Source organism: Pseudophryne corroboree, chromosome 8 (genome assembly GCF_028390025.1).
Source record: "Pseudophryne corroboree isolate aPseCor3 chromosome 8, aPseCor3.hap2, whole genome shotgun sequence".
NCBI lineage: Eukaryota > Metazoa > Chordata > Amphibia > Anura > Myobatrachidae > Pseudophryne > Pseudophryne corroboree.
Genome location: NC_086451.1, coordinates 50001 through 56625, shown reverse-complemented (window position 1 = coordinate 56625; position 6625 = coordinate 50001).

Sequence of the window (6625 nt, the reverse complement as noted above, 5' to 3'; positions counted from 1 at the left end):
AATTTCTCAATAAGAACTTTTTGGCCTAGGGGTGCCGTGAAAAAAATTCTGATATTCTAGGGCGCCGTGATTCCAAAAAGTTTGGAATCCACTGATCTACCGAAAAGGGCGTCCCAGAATCTGTCTGTTCAAGAGCTTAACAACAATTGTATCAGTGTTTGTGACCGCAGATTAGATTCAATCATAATTAAACTTATTTTATCTAAATGCAAAACACACAATGGTGTGCTAGACTTTTCTCTAACGTCCTAGTGGATGCTGGGGACTCCGAAAGGACCATGGGGAATAGCGGCTCCGCAGGAGACTGGGCACAAAAGTAAAAAGCTTTAGGACTACCTGGTGTGCACTGGCTCCTCCCCCTATGACCCTCCTCCAAGCCTCAGTTAGATTTTTGTGCCCGAACGAGACGGGTGCAGGCTAAGGGGCTCTCCTGAGCTGCTTAGTGTAAAAGTTTAAAGTAGGTTTTTTATTTTCAGTGAGACCTGCTGGCAACAGGCTCACTGCACCGAGGGACTAAGGGGAGAAGAAGCGAACTCACCTGCGTGCAGAGTGGATTGGGCTTCTTAGGCTACTGGACATTAGCTCCAGAGGGACGATCACAGGCCCAGCCATGGATGGGTCCCGGAGCCGCGCCGCCGGCCCCCTTACAGAGCCAGAAGAGTGAAGAGGTCCGGAAAATCGGCGGCAGAAGACTCCTGTCTTCAATAAGGTAGCGCACAGCACCGCAGCTGTGCGCCATTGCTCTCAGCACACTTCACACTCCGGTCACTGAGGGTGCAGGGCGCTGGGGGGGGCGCCCTGAGACGCAATAAAAAAACCTTTTTTTGGCAAAAAATACATCACATATAGCTCCTGGGCTATATGGATGCATTTAACCCCTGCCAATTTTTCCATTAAAAAGCGGGAGAAAGGCCGCCGAGAAGGGGGCGGAGCCTATCTCCTCAGCACACTGGCGCCATTTTTTCCTCACAGCTCCGTTGGAGGAAGGCTCCCTGACTCTCCCCTGCAGTCCTGCACTACAGAAACAGGGTAAAACAAGAGAGGGGGGGCACTAAATTGGCATATTAATATATACAGCAGCTATATTAGGGAAAAACACTTATATAAGGTTATCCCTGTATATATATAGCGCTCTGGTGTGTGCTGGCAAACTCTCCCTCTGTCTCCCCAAAGGGCTAGTGGGGTCCTGTCCTCTATCAGAGCATTCCCTGTGTGTGTGCTGTGTGTCGGTACGCTGTGTCGACATGTATGAGGAGGAAAATGGTGTGGAGGCGGAGCAATTGCCTGTGTTAGTGATGTCACCCCCTAGGGAGTCGATACCTGACTGGATGGTCTTATGGAAAGAATTACGTGATAGTGTCGGCACTTTACAAAAGACTGTTGACGACATGAGACAGCCGGCAAATCAGTTAATACCTGTACAGGCGTCTCAAACACCGTCAGGGGCTATAAAACGCCCGTTACCTCAGGTCGATACAGACACTGACACGGACACTGACTCCAGTGTCGACGGTGAGGAAACAAACGTATTTTCCAGTAGGGCCACACGTTACATGATCACGGCAATGAAGGAGGTTTTGAACGTTTCTGATACTACAAGTACCACAAAAAAGGGTATTATGTGGGGTGTGAAAAAACTACCCGTAGTTTTTCCAGAATCAGATGAATTAAATGAGGTGTGTGATGAAGCGTGGGTTTCCCCCGATAAAAAACTGCTAATTTCTAAAAAATTATTGGCATTATACCCTTTCCCGCCAGAGGTTAGGGCGCGTTGGGAAACACCCCCTAGAGTGGATAAGGCGCTCACACGCTTATCAAAACAAGTGGCGTTACCGTCTCCTGATACGGCCGCCCTCAAGGAACCAGCTGATAGGAAGCTGGAAAATATCCTAAAAAGTATATACACACATACTGGTATTATACTGCGACCAGCAATCGCCTCAGCCTGGATGTGCAGTGCTGGGGTGGCTTGGTCGGATTCCCTGACTGAAAATATTGATACCCTGGACAGGGACAATATATTATTGACTATAGAGCATTTAAAGGATGCATTTCTATATATGCGAGATGCACAGAGGGATATTTGCACTCTGGCATCAAGAGTAAGTGCGATGTCCATTTCTGCCAGAAGAGGGTTATGGACACGACAGTGGTCAGGTGATGCGGATTCCAAACGGCATATGGAAGTATTGCCGTATAAAGGGGAGGAGTTATTTGGGGTCGGTCTATCGGACCTGGTGGCCACGGCAACGGCTGGGAAATCCACCTTTTTACCCCAAGTCACCTCACAGCAGAAAAAGATACCGTCTTTTCAGGCTCAGTCCTTTCGTCCCCATAAGGGCAAGCGGGCAAAAGGCCACTCATATCTGCCCCGGGGCAGAGGAAGGGGAAAAAGACTGCAGCAGACAGCCTCTTCCCACGAACAGAAGCCCTCCCCCGCTTCTGCCAAGTCCTCAGCATGACGCTGGGGCCTTACAAGCGGACTCAGGCACGGTGGGGGCCCGTCTCAAGTATTTCAGCGCGCAGTGGGCTCACTCGCAAGTGGACCCCTGGATCCTGCAGGTAGTATCTCAGGGGTACAAATTGGAATTCGAGACGTCTCCCCCTCGCCGGTTCCTGAAGTCTGCTTTACCAACGTCTCCCCCCGACAGGGAGGCGGTATTGGAAGCCATTCACAAGCTGTATTCCCAGCAGGTGATAATCAAGGTACCCCTCCTACAACAGGAAAAGGGGTATTATTCCACGCTGTTTGTGGTACCGAAGCCGGACGGCTCGGTGAGACCCATTTTAAGTCTGAAATCCTTGAACACTTACATAAAAAGGTTCAAGTTCAAGATGGAGTCACTCAGAGCAGTGATAGCGAACCTGGAAGAAGGGGACTATATGGTGTCTCTGGACATCAAGGATGCTTACCTCCATGTCCCAATTTGCCCTTCTCACCAAGGGTACCTCAGGTTTGTGGTACAGAACTGTCACTATCAGTTTCAGACGCTGCCGTTTGGATTGTCCACGGCACCCCGGGTCTTTACCAAGGTAATGGCCGAAATGATGATTCTTCTTCGAAGAAAAGGCGTCTTAATTATCCCTTACTTGGACGATCTCCTGATAAGGGCAAGGTCCAGAGAACAGTTAGAGGTCGGAGTAGCACTATCTCAAGTAGTACTACGACAGCACGGATGGATTCTAAATATTCCAAAATCGCAGCTGATTTCGACGACACGTCTGCTGTTCCTAGGAATGATTCTGGACACAGTACAGAAAAAGGTGTTTCTCCCGGAAGAGAAAGCCAGGGAGTTATCCGACCTAGTCAGGAACCTCCTAAGACCAGGCCAAGTGTCAGTACATCAATGCACAAGGGTCCTGGGAAAGATGGTGGCTTCTTACGAAGCGATTCCATTCGGCAGATTCCACGCAAGAACTTTTCAGTGGGATCTGCTGGACAAATGGTCCGGATCGCATCTTCAAATGCATCAGCGGATAACCCTGTCTCCAAGGACAAGGGTGTCTCTCCTGTGGTGGTTACAGAGTGCTCATCTCCTAGAGGGCCGCAGATTCGGCATTCAGGATTGGGTCCTGGTGACCACGGATGCCAGCCTGAGGGGCTGGGGAGCAGTCACACAGGGAAGAAATTTCCAGGGCTTGTGGTCAAGCATGGAAACGTCACTTCACATAAATATCCTGGAACTCAGGGCCATTTACAATGCCCTAAGTCAGGCAAGACCTCTGCTTCAGGGTCAGCCGGTGTTGATCCAGTCGGACAACATCACGGCAGTTGCCCACGTAAACAGACAGGGCGGCACAAGAAGCAGGAGGGCAATGACGGAAGTGGCAAGGATTCTTCGCTGGGCGGAAAATCATGTGATAGCACTGTCAGCAGTGTTCATTCCGGGAGTGGACAACTGGGAAGCAGACTTCCTCAGCAGACACGATCTTCACCCGGGGGAGTGGGGACTTCACCCAGAAGTCTTCCACATGATTGTGAACCGTTGGGAAAAACCAAAGGTGGACATGATGGCGTCCCGCCTCAACAAAAAACTGGACAGATATTGCGCCAGGTCAAGGGACCCTCAGGCAATAGCTGTGGACGCTCTGGTAACACCGTGGGTGTACCAGTCAGTGTATGTGTTCCCTCCTCTTCCTCTCATACCAAAAGTACTGAGAATCATAAGAAGGAGAGGAGTAAAGACTATACTCGTGGCTCCGGATTGGCCAAGAAGGACTTGGTACCCGGAAATTCAAAAGATGCTCACGGAAGACCCGTGGCCTCTACCTCTAAGAAAGGACCTGCTCCAGCAGGGACCATGTCTGTTCCAAGACTTACCGCGGCTGCGTTTGACGGCATGGCGGTTGAACGCCGGATCCTGAAGGAAAAAGGCATTCCGGATGAAGTCATCCCTACCCTGATCAAAGCCAGGAAGGATGTGACCGTACAACATTATCACCGTATTTGGCGAAAATATGTTGCGTGGTGCGAGGCCAGGAAGGCCCCTACAGAGGAATTTCAACTGGGTCGATTCCTGCATTTCCTGCAAACAGGAGTGTCTATGGGCCTAAAATTAGGGTCCATTAAGGTTCAAATTTCGGCCCTGTCAATATTCTTCCAAAAAGAACTAGCTTCTGTTCCTGAAGTTCAGACGTTTGTCAAGGGAGTACTGCATATACAGCCTCCTTTTGTGCCTCCAGTGGCACCTTGGGATCTCAATGTAGTTTTGGGGTTCCTAAAATCACATTGGTTTGAACCACTCACCACTGTGGACTTAAAATATCTCACATGGAAAGTGGTAATGCTGTTAGCCCTGGCTTCAGCCAGGCGTGTTTCAGAATTGGCGGCTTTATCCTATAAAAGCCCTTACCTAATTTTTCATACGGACAGGGCAGAATTGAGGACTCGTCCTCAATTTCTCCCTAAGGTGGTTTCAGCATTTCACTTAAACCAGCCTATTGTGGTGCCTGCGGCTACTAGGGACTTGGAGGATTCCAAGTTACTGGACGTAGTCAGGGCCCTGAAAATATATGTTTCCAGGACGGCTGGAGTCAGAAAATCTGACTCGCTGTTTATCCTGTATGCACCCAACAAGCTGGGTGCTCCTGCTTCTAAGCAGACTATTGCTTGTTGGATTTGTAGTACAATTCAGCTTGCACATTCTGTGGCAGGCCTGCCACAGCCAAAATCTGTAAAAGCCCATTCCACAAGGAAGGTGGGCTCATCTTGGGCGGCTGCCCGAGGGGTCTCGGCGTTACAACTTTGCCGAGCAGCTACTTGGTCAGGGGCAAACACGTTTGCTAAATTCTACAAATTTGATACCCTGGCTGAGGAGGACCTGGAGTTCTCTCATTCGGTGCTGCAGAGTCATCCGCACTCTCCCGCCCGTTTGGGAGCTTTGGTATAATCCCCATGGTCCTTTCGGAGTTCCCAGCATCCACTAGGACGTTAGAGAAAATAAGAATTTACTTACCGATAATTCTATTTCTCATAGTCCGTAGTGGATGCTGGGCGCCCATCCCAAGTGCGGATTGTCTGCAATACTTGTACATAGTTATTGTTACAAAAATCGGGTTATTATTGTTGTGAGCCATCTTTTCAGAGGCTCCTTCTGTTATCATGCTGTTAACTGGGTTCAGATCACAAGTTGTACGGTGTGATTGGTGTGGCTGGTAAGAGTCTTACCCGGGATTCAAAATCCATCCTTATTGTGTACGCTCGTCCGGGCACAGTATCCTAACTGAGGCTTGGAGGAGGGTCATAGGGGGAGGACCCAGTGCACACCAGCTAGTCCTAAAGCTTTCTTTAGATGTGCCCAGTCTCCTGCGGAGCCGCTATTCCCCATGGTCCTTTCGGAGTCCCCAGCATCCACTACGGACTATGAGAAATAGAATTATCGGTAAGTAAATTCTTATTTTCACGTTTCATCTGTGCACAAATCATTCAATCAAATTACAATATACAGATTATCAGGGGCAGATCTCTGTTATAGGAGCAGTCAGGACAGTGTAATGATTAGCATTACTGCCTCACAGCACTGAGGTCATGGGTTCCATTCCCACCATGGCCCTAACTGTGTGGAGTTTGTATATTTTCCCCGTACTTGCGTGGGTTTCCTCCAGGTACTCTGGTTTCCTCCCACAAGCCAAAAATATACTGGTAGGATAATTGGCTCCCAACTAAAAGTACCCCTAATGTGAATGTTTGTGTGTCTACATGTGATAGGGAATATAGGGGGTAATTCCAAGTTGATCGCAGCAGGAAATTTTTTAGAAGTTGGGCAAAACCATGTGCACTGCAGGAGAGGCAGATGTAATATGTGCAGAGAGAGTTAGATTTGGGTGGGTTATTTTGTTTCTGTGCAGGGTAAATACTGGCTGCTTTATTTTACACTGCAATTTAGATTGCAGATTGAACTCACCACACCCAAATCTAACTCTCTCTGCACATGTTATATCTGCCCCCCCTGCAGAGCACATGGTTTTGCCCAACTGCTAACAGAATTCCTGCTGCGATCAACTTGGAATTACCCCCATAGATTGTAAGCTCCACTGGGGCAGGGACTGGTGCGAGTGGCCAAATATTCTCTGTACAGCGCTGCGGAATATGTGTGCGCTATATAAAGAACTGGTGGTAATAATA